A 12,309-nucleotide genomic window follows, 5' to 3' on the forward strand; every position below is an offset into this window, starting at 1 on the left:
GTAGCCTGTAGTTTAGTGATTGTAATTTGTGCATGTCATGTTTAATTCTTCGTTAGTTGTTTTGTTATTAAGAAGGTCGTTTGTTTTCTGTACTGAATTGTTTCATATTTTCTTATCGAGGCATTTAATGCCGATTATGCGTTATGGGTGATTCTCATTGTTGAAGGCCATATAGCTAATAATGACTACTCACATCCATTTAATTTAGATTTTTGTGTATATTTTTTTCTCATTGACAATCAAACCACATCTCCTTAATTTTAAGGTATAATCTTACATTAGGTTCCGATAAAAGGATGTCTTCAAACTTTGTTGATTTTATTAAGCATATCTATATAATCGAGATATTGAAGTCAAAGATACCATGAATATGATGAGTATGCTTTGGATCTTGACTTTCATCTTTTATAATATATATATATATAATATACGAGTTGTATATACATTATGTACACAGCCATGTATCACCATCATTGATGGCGATCCGATGGATACATCTGTTGTAGAGTCGTCACTGACTCAGACGTACTTATAAACATAATTATTTTCTGTGACTGTATATTATATTAATTTGTAGGATCCTTTACTATAGATAATTTAGCTGATCTGTAACAATAACATCTTCATGCCTTATATATCATGTACTGTAGTACGCCGCTAGATTAAAACTGACGAGGAAAGGTAACACACGACCAGTGAAAGCTCTTTTATGAGAGCCCAGGTGGTCGTGTGGTCTAGCGGGACGGCTGCAGTGCAGGCGATTTGGTGTCACGATATCACAGTAGCATGGGTTCGAATCCCGGTGAGGGAAGAACCAAAAATTTGCGAAAGCAAATTTACAGATCTAACATTGTTGGGTTGATGTTTAGACGAGTTGTATATACATTATGTACACAGCCATGTATCACCATCATTGATGGCGATCCGATGGATACATCTGTTGTAGAGTTGTCACTGACTCAGACGTACATATATATATAAGTCAACTACCAATTATGTATTTTTAAGGTAGCTAAATCCAAGTGCAACATGTACATTGAGCTGCAAAATTTTCTTATTTTCAAAGCAGCTAAATGCAAGAGGTCATAGACATTGAGCTGCGAAATTTTCTTATTTTAAAGGCAGTTCAGTGCAACATAGACGTTGAGCTGCAAAAGTTTCTTATCATCTACATCCGATTTCACCTGGATAGATGCACGCTTGATAAAGCTAGTTGGTCTAGCGAAATATTGCGTTTATTTTCATCATTTTGTAAATATTTTAAACATTCTTATATTTACATACTAAATAGTGTGTTAAAATTACATTGTTAGGCAATTTATATATATATTGAAATAATGTGTCGGGTAACTTCCTTACATGTAATATTTGGACAAAAACTCTCAGCATCACCTAGATTTGGCGAATATGAATCGAGATTGCGTTTCCTGTCATAGGTTCCTTAGTCATGACTGTATATATATGATTGCTTTTCATTAGAAAGCTCATAAACGTATGGTGATATAAATAAAATTGAAGTCATAGTTCTATAGAAGCTGTCATGGTTTATAGTTGGTCTGAAAATATGAATATTCAAGCCATTTGTAAAATGTCTAAATACTCCATGTTATATGATTTCGAAAATACCTCTCCCATATTACTTGATACGAAATAGCTGTCTCGTTAATGGGAGATGTCTGTTGCTATTCTGCAGTTTTCATGTTTAAATGTACTTTTATATTATCTATCTATGCATTTATCTGTGCTGTATTCCTGTCGCGTAATGTTGTTGTTTTAGCGATATATTTTTTAACCATGCCGTATAGTCGGGAGGCTCTTGACCTACCATAAAACCAGGTTCAACCCACCATCCTGTATCAAGTCAAAAATATGGCCGTTGTGATCAAATAGTCCTTTTTTATGTATGGTAGCGTTTGGTTTTTTTTTTTGTTGCAGCTCAGTGTTTCGGTTGTTCCGTTGTTGTCCTCTTATAGATGATGTGTCTCCCCCGGTTTTAGTTGGTAACCCAAATTGTTTTTTCCTAATTGGTTTATGACTTTTGAACAGCGGTATAGTACTGTTGCCTGTATCTAAACATGCATTTACTGTAATGTGTGTAAATGAAGATACATACATTCAAGAAAAAATCATGAGACTGACACAATTGGAAAAACAATTGATCAAAAGTGTACTAAATGTAAATGAAGTGGTTCATAGAAATAAAAATCCATAGTGCATGTGAATTGATCTACATTCATATTTTGGGCTTTACAATACTTACCTAATTATTTTATTTAGGAGGCTAGGATTTGAAATAAAATATGTTGAATATAGCACGTTTATAATTTGATAGTGAATTCGTACAACTTTTCGAACGTTTATTTACTTCTACGACAAATACATGTTCTACAATAAAATATTGTGGTAATAAAGTGTTGATATAAAAAAGAAGATGTGGTATGATTTGATATGTTGACATGATCACCTTATTCTGTCTAATCATAAAAATAGATAAGAAAACAAAGTCTGGAATAATTATACAAATGACTTTCATACAATTGTGGTAATACAAATATTCTACGTAAGATTATTATTTACAGCTATGTCTGGTTGTTTTATATTGGTAATTCTGTCTAGAAGTGATTGCTATGGACAATTAATACCAGACCCGAACACTTCAGCGGTTTTCTTTATTGAAGGTTTTGAAAATGAAGGTAATTAAATGTTAGATTTATACATGATTATGCACATTGCATATTACACATTTATGTGAACAATATACATATCCATTACATTATAAAATTGCTCTTGTAGGATCTATACCTTTTATGCAGACAACAGACGTCCGATCAAATACTGTTTCGCACATCTCTGCTGTAGGAAATAATGCAACATCTATTTCTTTCACGAACAAAAGTATATTCCTCGTGATTAGAAGATTATAATTCTCTCCTGTTGGGTATAGGTGAGGTGTTTATTTTTTCAAACAAACAAAAAAAACCAAGCAGGACTGCAACCGTTCAAAAATTTCTGATTGGACGTTTTTCATGTTTAATAAAATCAAAACACGTAATATACTATTTAATAGCGATATTATTTCTGTTCTAAAGATATTCCTGGAGCTAATGCAGGGACCGGTATACAAGGTGGCTGATTTCTCACCTCTTAAAGCTCTCATATCTCTTTTACTACTTGTGCCCTTACTACTTCCGGCGACAACACCTGTAACACCAGCTTCGACTGCTCCAGTACCAGCTGCGATTGCACCCGTACCACTTCCAACGCCAGAACCACCTCAAATCATTACAGTGTTATTCCCTCCTGCAACTAGTAAGTATAGTTTACAATACTAACTTCTACATGTTTGCTGTCGTTTAGCCAGGACAATTCCTGAAGAATAAAAAGATGTGGAAACCATATCGTGAATAAGCTTACATTGATGTCGTTGGTAGGTTGACACATATGTTTATACATCAACGTCCTGCAATCTATTGTGAATAGTTTTCGAATTGACATTAATTTCATTCCAATCTTTAATGCTTAAATGCGTATGGTGCTACAATAAAATCCATATCATAGGAAATCTTAGATAAGTTGTTTTGCTGCTGAAATTATGCTTAGTGCATCTAAATGATTAACGAATTTAGTTTTTTTTCAGATTTAGATCAGAATAAGTGTTTTCTGAAGTAGCTTTTTCGTGACTGTTTAACAAAAAAAAAAACATTTTGAAGGCAATGATATATAAATCTATTAATTAGTGAGTACCTTATTGATTAAAGGAGACCAAAACTGATCAAATTCTTCTGAGATTAACCTACATGATTGAGTTGAAACAATCAGCAGACATGTAGTTAATTGATACAAAATGTACATGTATTCCACATGTTCAATGAGTTATGTGTGCTTAACTCGATTATATACATGTTTGGATGGTAACCTTATACCAGAATAGTTATATCAACAGTAATTGTACAGATTATGTCGTATTCCCGATCGATTGCCAGAGTACGAATTTGCGTGGCGAGTCATGCATGCAAAGCAGTCAATTCTTACCCTGTCGATAATAGACCCATCATAGATACCAGGGTTGAAATTTTGTATTTACGTCAGGCACGCGTCTTGTCTACTAAAGACCCATAAGTGACGCGCGAATCATAAAAAGCTTAAAAAGGCAAAAAAAAGTACGAAGTTGAAGAGCATAGAGGACCAAAAATTCCTAACAGGTTTACAGCTAGGGTAGTATATCTGAAATATATTCTGATGTAGAAAAGCCTTAGTATTTCATAAATTAAAAGTTTTCTAACAGATTATTTATAATTATGACCATATAAATGAGAATTCATGTCAACACAGAAGTACATAAAAAAGTAAAATCACACAAATACTGAACTCCGAGGAATGGATTTCAACTGTCATATTTCTGACTTTGTACATGCATTTTCATGTCTAGAAAATGGTGGATTGAGTTTGGTTTAATAGCTAGTTAAACATTAACATTAAAATGAAAACATATAAATTTGAAACATTGATAGGTGTTTAATCTTCGTCAGTAGAGATTTGTTACAAATGAGTAAAAGTCTTAATGTTAAGGATGTACTTAGGTGATGTTAGGTAAAATTAAATAAATCAAGAATTCAAAATTGATACTTTAGGCTGAGAGAGTATTATTTAATGATAAAAATAAGCTAAGCATATTGATAGGTCATGGAGATCCTTTTCGAGATATTTGATTTATAAAATATCGCGGGAAAAGGCTGACTCGGACTAATACTAACTATTTACACCACTGGATTGATGTCACTGCTGGTGGAAGTTTCTTCCCCGAGGGTATCACCAGCTTAGTAGTCAGCACTTCGGCGTTGACATGAATATCAGTTCTGTGGTCATTTTATAAATTTCCTGTTTACAAAGGTATGAATTTTTCGAAATACTAAGGATATTCTTAACCCAGTCAAAGATTACCTTTGCCGAATTTGGCACATTTTTTTTTTAGATATTTGGGTCCTCAATGCTCTTCAACTCTTTACTTGTTTAGCCTAATATCTATGTTGATCTGAGCGTCACTGATGAGTATGTGGCGTATCAAATTATAATACTGGTACCTATACCCTTATGAGCTTGCACAAGACATAGAGGAGTGTAAACACAATTTTGGGATTATGAAATGATTGATAAGAGATATGTGTGTAAAAAAACTAAAAAGGTTTCAGTTAAAATGCAATAACATTTTAGAAGATATTTTTTTGTAAATTAATAAACATAATAATTTAAGCACATTTGATTGTAATTTATATGAATCGGGACCGTCTATGTGTTGGTATTGATATGTTGTTTGCAAGCAGCCTAATACATGCTATGATCGTAAAAACATAAAATGTTTCTAATTTTTCTACAAAATTGAGATTTTGACCAACAATGATTTTTAACGATGATATATGGTTCAAAATTATACATAATATTGAACAGCTGGTAAAATTAAGTTATTCAGTAATCACGAATTGCAAAACAAACTGTGATAACAAATTACACACATTATTGTATTCAAAACAAATGAACAATGTGATAAAGAATCTGATCTGTTATTAAGATTAACAAAACTTTTTTAACTAGTTCCACAAATTCGTGATAACTGATTTAATCTGTGATAACGAACTTTATAATTCATGATAAGGATTTTAATTCGTGACATGGAATCAAAATTATATTAGGTCCGTAATATCATTCCGTATTACGATACATTAAGGTGGTACCTAACACTACAGGGAGATAACTCTGTAAAATCAGCTGAACGTTTTAATTACGTTGTGTTGTAAAGGGAATATTAAGCTTCTCAAAGATCAAAATTGGTGTTTGTCAAACTGCTATATAACCAGTGTAATTTTTCTGATAAATTGGTTGGTTCAAAATTTTTGAAATTTTTATATTTTTGTTAAAGGGTCAAAGTAAATACTTTGTCAAAATTTTATGAAAATTAAACGAGCCAAATTAATTTTAGTGAAAGTGTTGGGTACCACCTTAACCTCTCCCCAAAGACATTCAAAAATATGAAAAAAGGTAACGTAGTAGCTGGTCGGAGATAGGTGAACTTTTCATTTAATAGTTCAAAATAAAAATACAAGTTTGTAAGAGAGTTTTAAAAGATAACATAATTTCTGTATTCAATTACCGAATATACGAAATGCAATTATATAAACAAAGAAAGGGGACTTGGTCTCATTTCACTGTCCCTTACGTAATAATTCTATAGCGGTCTTGAGTTTGTTTGTGCTGTATTTATGTCAAGAAGTGTTAATTTAGCTATGTTTTTATCATTGCTTTTTAAATTGGATGTTTGACAAGCCCTAAAATCCAGATTTCTATTGCTATTCGGAAACAGTTTTATTAAACCATTCACTCAGGTGGTAACAAACTATAACAGTTTCAATCGGTGTAAATCATCCTTTTTGTTTCTTTAAACCTTGACAGAATTTATTCAACTTGCTTTTTCTCACCATGACTGTATTAAGTCAGGAATATGACAGTTGTTGTTTTTCCATTAGTTTCATTGCTTTAACACTGGTTTATCATGTTTTAAGGACTTTAAATTTACATTGGAGTTCGGTATATTTTTTTATACTATTTTTGCTTAATCTGCTGATTTTGGATGAAACTCATTTAGATGCAACTCTTCTTACAGCTAAAGCAGCAATGTGGACAGTTGCAACTGATTTAGACTAGAATGAGATCTATAAATTTGACATAGAAAATAGTCCATTTTCATACAATTCTCTCCCATTTGAAAAAGGTAAATTTTACTTCTTTTATAATAGTTAAGCAAAAGTATATACACAATACAGATACTAGTAAGCAATTTAAATTTTAACGTCAATTTCTATTGGTGTTATTGACCTTTGATGGGAAAATAGAAATATTAGATATGAGGGATTGAATTCAATGATACAGCTGAAAACTGAGTTGGTACTTACACGAACGAGTTGTACCACTAGTAGACCAGAATCTTCTTTCCCTTCTCCAGAGTAATTATATCACTAATGGTTTCTCTGTTTTGTAGAGCTGTTTCTTTAAGTTATCTTTGGTTTGGATTGAAGCGATTCGATGAAATTTTTTAGGTCGGTATGTTTTTTTAACTCATAAACCGATAACTGTATTTCCCCGGAATCCTTTTTATAAGGGGCCTAGGGGTCCTAATATAGAAAATGAGATCAAGGTCAAAAGTCAATGTCAAAGGTCAAGGTCAAGTTCTCAATTTTGACTTTCCTAACTTTTTGCATTTTCTCCAACACTTTTAAAGATATGTATAAACAAATAAGTGCAAAATGTTTGCTTTATTGTTACGAAGATATGTTACAATTGATAAAATTGAGAACGGAAATGGGGAATGTGTCAAAGCGACAACAACCCAACCATAGAGCAGACAACAGCCGAAGGCCACCAATGGGTCTTCAATGTAACGAGAAACTCCCGCACCCGTAGGTGTCCTTCAGCTGCCCCCTTAACAAATATGTATACTAGTACAGCGTTAATGGACGTCATACTAAACTCCGAATTATACACAAGAAACTAAAATTAAAAATCATACAAGACTTACAAGGCCAGAGGCTCCTGACTTGGGACAGGCGCAAAAATGCGGCGGAGTTTAAAATGTTTATGAGATTTCAACCCTTCTCCCTATATCGCTAGCCATGTAGAAAAGTAAACGCATAACAATACGCACATTAAAATTCAGTTCAAGAGAAGTCCGAGTCCGATGTCAGAAGATGTAACAAAAGGAAATAAATAAAATGACAATAATACAATTGGTCCATATTACCTTTACCAAAAGGTAGGGAAATATATGACCTTGAAATATGAAAACCGGAAGTGACCTTGAGAACATCGGAAAAGGCAATTTTTGCACTTTTTTTATGAAAAAGTACTCGGAATCCTTTTAATTTGTAATTTTTAAATACATTAATTTTTCACAAAAGCATGGATATCCGGAAGTGACCAATTATTTCCTGGTTTACAGGCAAAAGCATATACAAAACTATTGGCATCAGTAGGACTGAAGCTATCATATGTGATCGGAAGTGAAACTTACTGCACAAGAAGTAGCGATTATTTCACTAAAAAATATATAGAAACCACTCATATATCGTATCAGTATGAAGAAACTTATGATTGGAGGCCAATTTTAACTTGTAGTAAACAGGAACTAGCTTCTTTTCAATAACTTTGGAAATTGATGTGAAAAGAACTTCAATTGCTCTCTGAACAATTGGTTTTTAGTTCTTGTTTATTTATCTTTCTCCAAGCTTTGTTCTTGCGAAAAAAAATTATTTCTCAATATGTTGCAAAGATATTTCTTATTTAATGTATCGTACAGTTTATGTGCTTTTAAAGTTCACCCTGCTAAGCCGAACAATTTTGTTTGTTACAGTTATCTCCCTATTCACTGTTTTTATACGCCCGTCAAAATTTTAACGGGACGTATTATGGTATACAAATGTCCGGTGTCCGTCTGTCCGTCGTACCGTCCGTCCGTCTGTTCGGCGTAAACATGTCGCACCATTACTTGAGAACGACTTATCCAATTCTCATGAAACTTAATATTGTTGTTTTTTATGATGGTCAAATGATCAGTATTTTTTTGGGTGAAAATTAGATTAAAACTTTTTGAGTGACGGGACTTTGTAACTAAAACAGGGGTGTGTTTTTTCCCATGTCGCGCCGTATCTCAAAAACTATGCGATTTATGATAATTGATTAAAACTTTACACACTTCTCAGTTATATTAATCTGAAGATTTGTATACTTTTTGGTGATGATTACAAATTTTGTATGTGAGTAATTGAGTATTTTGTAAAAAAGGGGGAGGGTTTTTTTTACATGTTGTGCCGTATCTCAAAAACAATTTATTATTATTGCTTTAAACTTTACACACTTCTTAGTTATATTAATTTTAAGATCTGTATACTTTTTGGATTTCAAAATTTTATTTTAGAGATATTGAGTTTTTTAGTAAAAAAAAGGGGGGGTTCACATGTCGCGCAGTATCTCAAAAACAATATATGATTATTGTTTGAAAATTTATACACTTCTTTGTTATATCAATATTAAGATCTGTATACTTTTTTGTGATGATTCAAAATTTTATTTAAGAGTTATAGAGTTTTTTGTTAAAAAAAGGTGTGTTTTCACATGTCGCGCTTTATCTCAAAAACAATATATGATTATTGTTTGAAAATTTAAACACTTTTTAGTTATAATAATCTAAAGATCTGTATACTTTTTGCTGATGATTCAAAATTTTATATAAGAGTTATTGAGTTTTTTGTTAAAATAAGGTGTGTTTTCACATGTCACGCAGTATCTCAGAAACTATTTATGATTATTGCATAAAACGACGGGCGTATCATGCGCTCAGGGCGCAGCTGTTTATTGCATCTCCTTTGCAACATTAAAAGATATCGGCACAATTGTTTGTTGCATCCTCTGAAATTTTTGGCTAATATAATCGAAGCAAATCGATGAAATTTAATAGGAGTATTTATCTTTACCAAATAAATTTGTCGGTATGTTTTTGTAACTCATAAACCGTTAACCGTATAACCATGGATACTTTTTTGTGGGCCCCTATGTCGGTACAAAGAAAATGAGGTCAACGTCACAGGTCATTTTCTCACTTTGAACTGTTCCTTTTTTGCATTTTTCTCTGACACTTTTAAAGATATATATAAAAGAATAAGTGCAAAATGTTTGCTTTATTGTAATGAAAATTTATTGCTTTGGTCTGAAACAATCTAATGGCATCTTATAGGATTTAGTGCCCCTGGAATGTCTTAATATAAGGTTAATTGATTATAAATTCAAATTGGTTTCATTATAAAGCCAAAGATTCTTTTGATTAAGGTTGGGTCACTGAAAAATATCAAGCGGTAGTAAAACTGGGAGTAGGAATTTTTGCACTTTTTTCGTGCAAAAGTACTCGGACATCATATAATTTGTCATATCAATACATAAATTACTCACAAAAGACCATTAGTGACCTTTAACAAACCGGAAGTGGCCAATCATCTTCTTTATTACAGGCAAACGAATATAGAAATTATATGTTTTGAATCTGTGTGAAGAAAGCTATCATATGAGACTGGAAATGACATTAACTTCACCGTAGGAAGCAAGTCAAAAGTATATAGAAACCATTTATCATCGCCTCAGTATGAAACAAAAATTATGATTGGATGCCAATTTTAACTTTAAAATTAAACCAGATCTAGCTTTTTGCAATAATTTGAAAATTGATGAGGGGAGACCTTCTCAAATGTTCACTGAACAATTGGTTTTTAATTCTTCTTTTTTTTTTATCTTCCGCCAAACTTTTTCCTATAAATTTTTGTTCGCAGTATGTTGCTTAGATATTTTGTATCCCATATCGAACAGTTATTGCGCCTTTATGATCCTGTTCAACTGGAAACTTTTTATTGTAAGAGTTATTCACCAAAACATTGTTTTAATGTGTGTGCATCTCCTTTGCAACAGTAAAGGATTACGACAAAATTATTTCATTAATTTTCTCGTTAAATCCTCAGAATTTAAAGAATAATTTTTACCGAAGCCATCCACAGACTCAATATGAGAGTAAATTCCCCTTATGGATTTGATATAAGTAATATGCACGTGTAATTGGTAAACCATAAGTGATAGAGAGCTAGTGTTTTTTTATTTGAGGTCATTGGTCAAAAAGAAAGAAAATAAGGTCAAGTCAAAGGTCAAGTTCATATTTTTAATTTTTATTTTGGCTTATTTTACCTTTTTTCAAAAACCGCATAAGATATCGACAACATTTTTTTTTCTAAATTGTAACTTGCCACAAATACAATAGAAATACAATAAAAAGTATTTTATTGTCAATTATTATGATTATGACGCCAAATAAAATAGTTTTACAATATAATATAGATGGACAAACTACCGGTGACTTAACGTATCTATATTTTACAGAGAATTTAATTTCCCTCTTTATATACAGTACACAATAATAAACTGACTTTTTTTATTATAACCTTATCCTCAGATGACATTAATCATATTATTTTTTATTACTTCAAGAGCTTTTAAAGTTCTTGTTAACCTTATTGTTATTTATTCATTAGATCTTTTATTTTGTAAAACAGGACACTGAAGAAGAAAATGAATGTCATCTTCAAGTTTAGTGTTGCATAATTTACTTGTTCTATCCTCCACTCGAAGCCCTGCATATCTGCCTCTTTCAATATCCTATATATACGTGCACTGACTAAGTGAGCAGTCACCTTTGATCCTCATTTAAAATTAATAAATATTTTTCAATACAAATATTTTCTTTCAATAATCTATAAGTTCTTAGATTATTTTCATGCTGTTTATTATGTCTATCATTGTAAAGTTAAGATTTCCAAATACAATAATATTCCTGTTCTAACTTCCGGCCATCAGAAAAGCAATCCATGTGTCTTGCTATCTGTGAATTTCTTTACAGGTGAAACAAAAATTATCAAGTAACATTGGTTGATATGAGAGATAAAATTACAAATGATAAAATTTTCAGAAATGAATATATAAGGGACGGACCATTTAACTTGCAGGGGGGGGGGGGGGGGGGGGGGGGGGGGGGGGGGGGGAGGTTGCATGGTGTTTTCGTAAATAAATATTTTGATTCTGAATTTTGAGAAAATAAATAATTTGGCCAGCAAGGGAACAAAAAAAAATATTCTGACAGAGGATATTTACCATAAAAAATAATGTTAAATTTGCAAAAAAAATAATTTGTTGTGCTACTACTCAAAAATAAATAAATTTGCATGCGAAGCGCGCAAAAAAAAAAATCTGCCCCCCCCCCCCCCCCCCCCTCTGCAAGTTAAATGGTCCGTCCCTATCACATAAAACAGCTGAGGTAACAGGATTGACTTTTATGTATTTTGAAGTAAATATATATGCAGTGTACTATTTAAAAAGAACAGAAAAATAAATCATCTCATTATCCTCAATGTAAATTAGATAGTCCTGGACTCTAGAGAAATAAACTTGGCATAAAAGACATGTAATAAACTAATATCGTGAATGAATCTGAGGATCAAATTACAAATGTTCTACATCCTGATCCACTTATCAAGTCATAACAATATTGGCATACATCAAAACTCAATTTGAACAATGGAATGATTCGATCAGAGGTATATCCCAATAAAAAGATCTCACATTTTGAAATCTAATACATGTACATGCATTTGTATGCAGATAATAATTATTAAAGCATTTTGGCCAGTCATGACAAAATCATAATAATAAATGCACACAATGATTTCTGAA

General features: G+C 32.0%; 1 protein-coding gene across 1 annotated transcript in view; it reads left to right on the forward strand.

The window, feature by feature from the left end:
• Positions 1-3,098: 3,098 nt before the first annotated feature.
• The window catches only part of LOC139485497 (lectin BRA-3-like), a 45,944-nt gene continuing 36,733 nt past the window's right edge, over positions 3,099-12,309 (forward strand). Inside the window, exon 1 of the mRNA XM_071270014.1 lies at positions 3,099-3,309. The gene's annotated coding sequence lies outside the window, so the exon portion shown is untranslated. The remainder of the gene's footprint in view (positions 3,310-12,309) is intronic.

The sequence above is a fragment of the Mytilus edulis genome, chromosome 8 (genome assembly GCF_963676685.1).
Source record: "Mytilus edulis chromosome 8, xbMytEdul2.2, whole genome shotgun sequence".
NCBI classification, from domain to species: domain Eukaryota; kingdom Metazoa; phylum Mollusca; class Bivalvia; order Mytilida; family Mytilidae; genus Mytilus; species Mytilus edulis.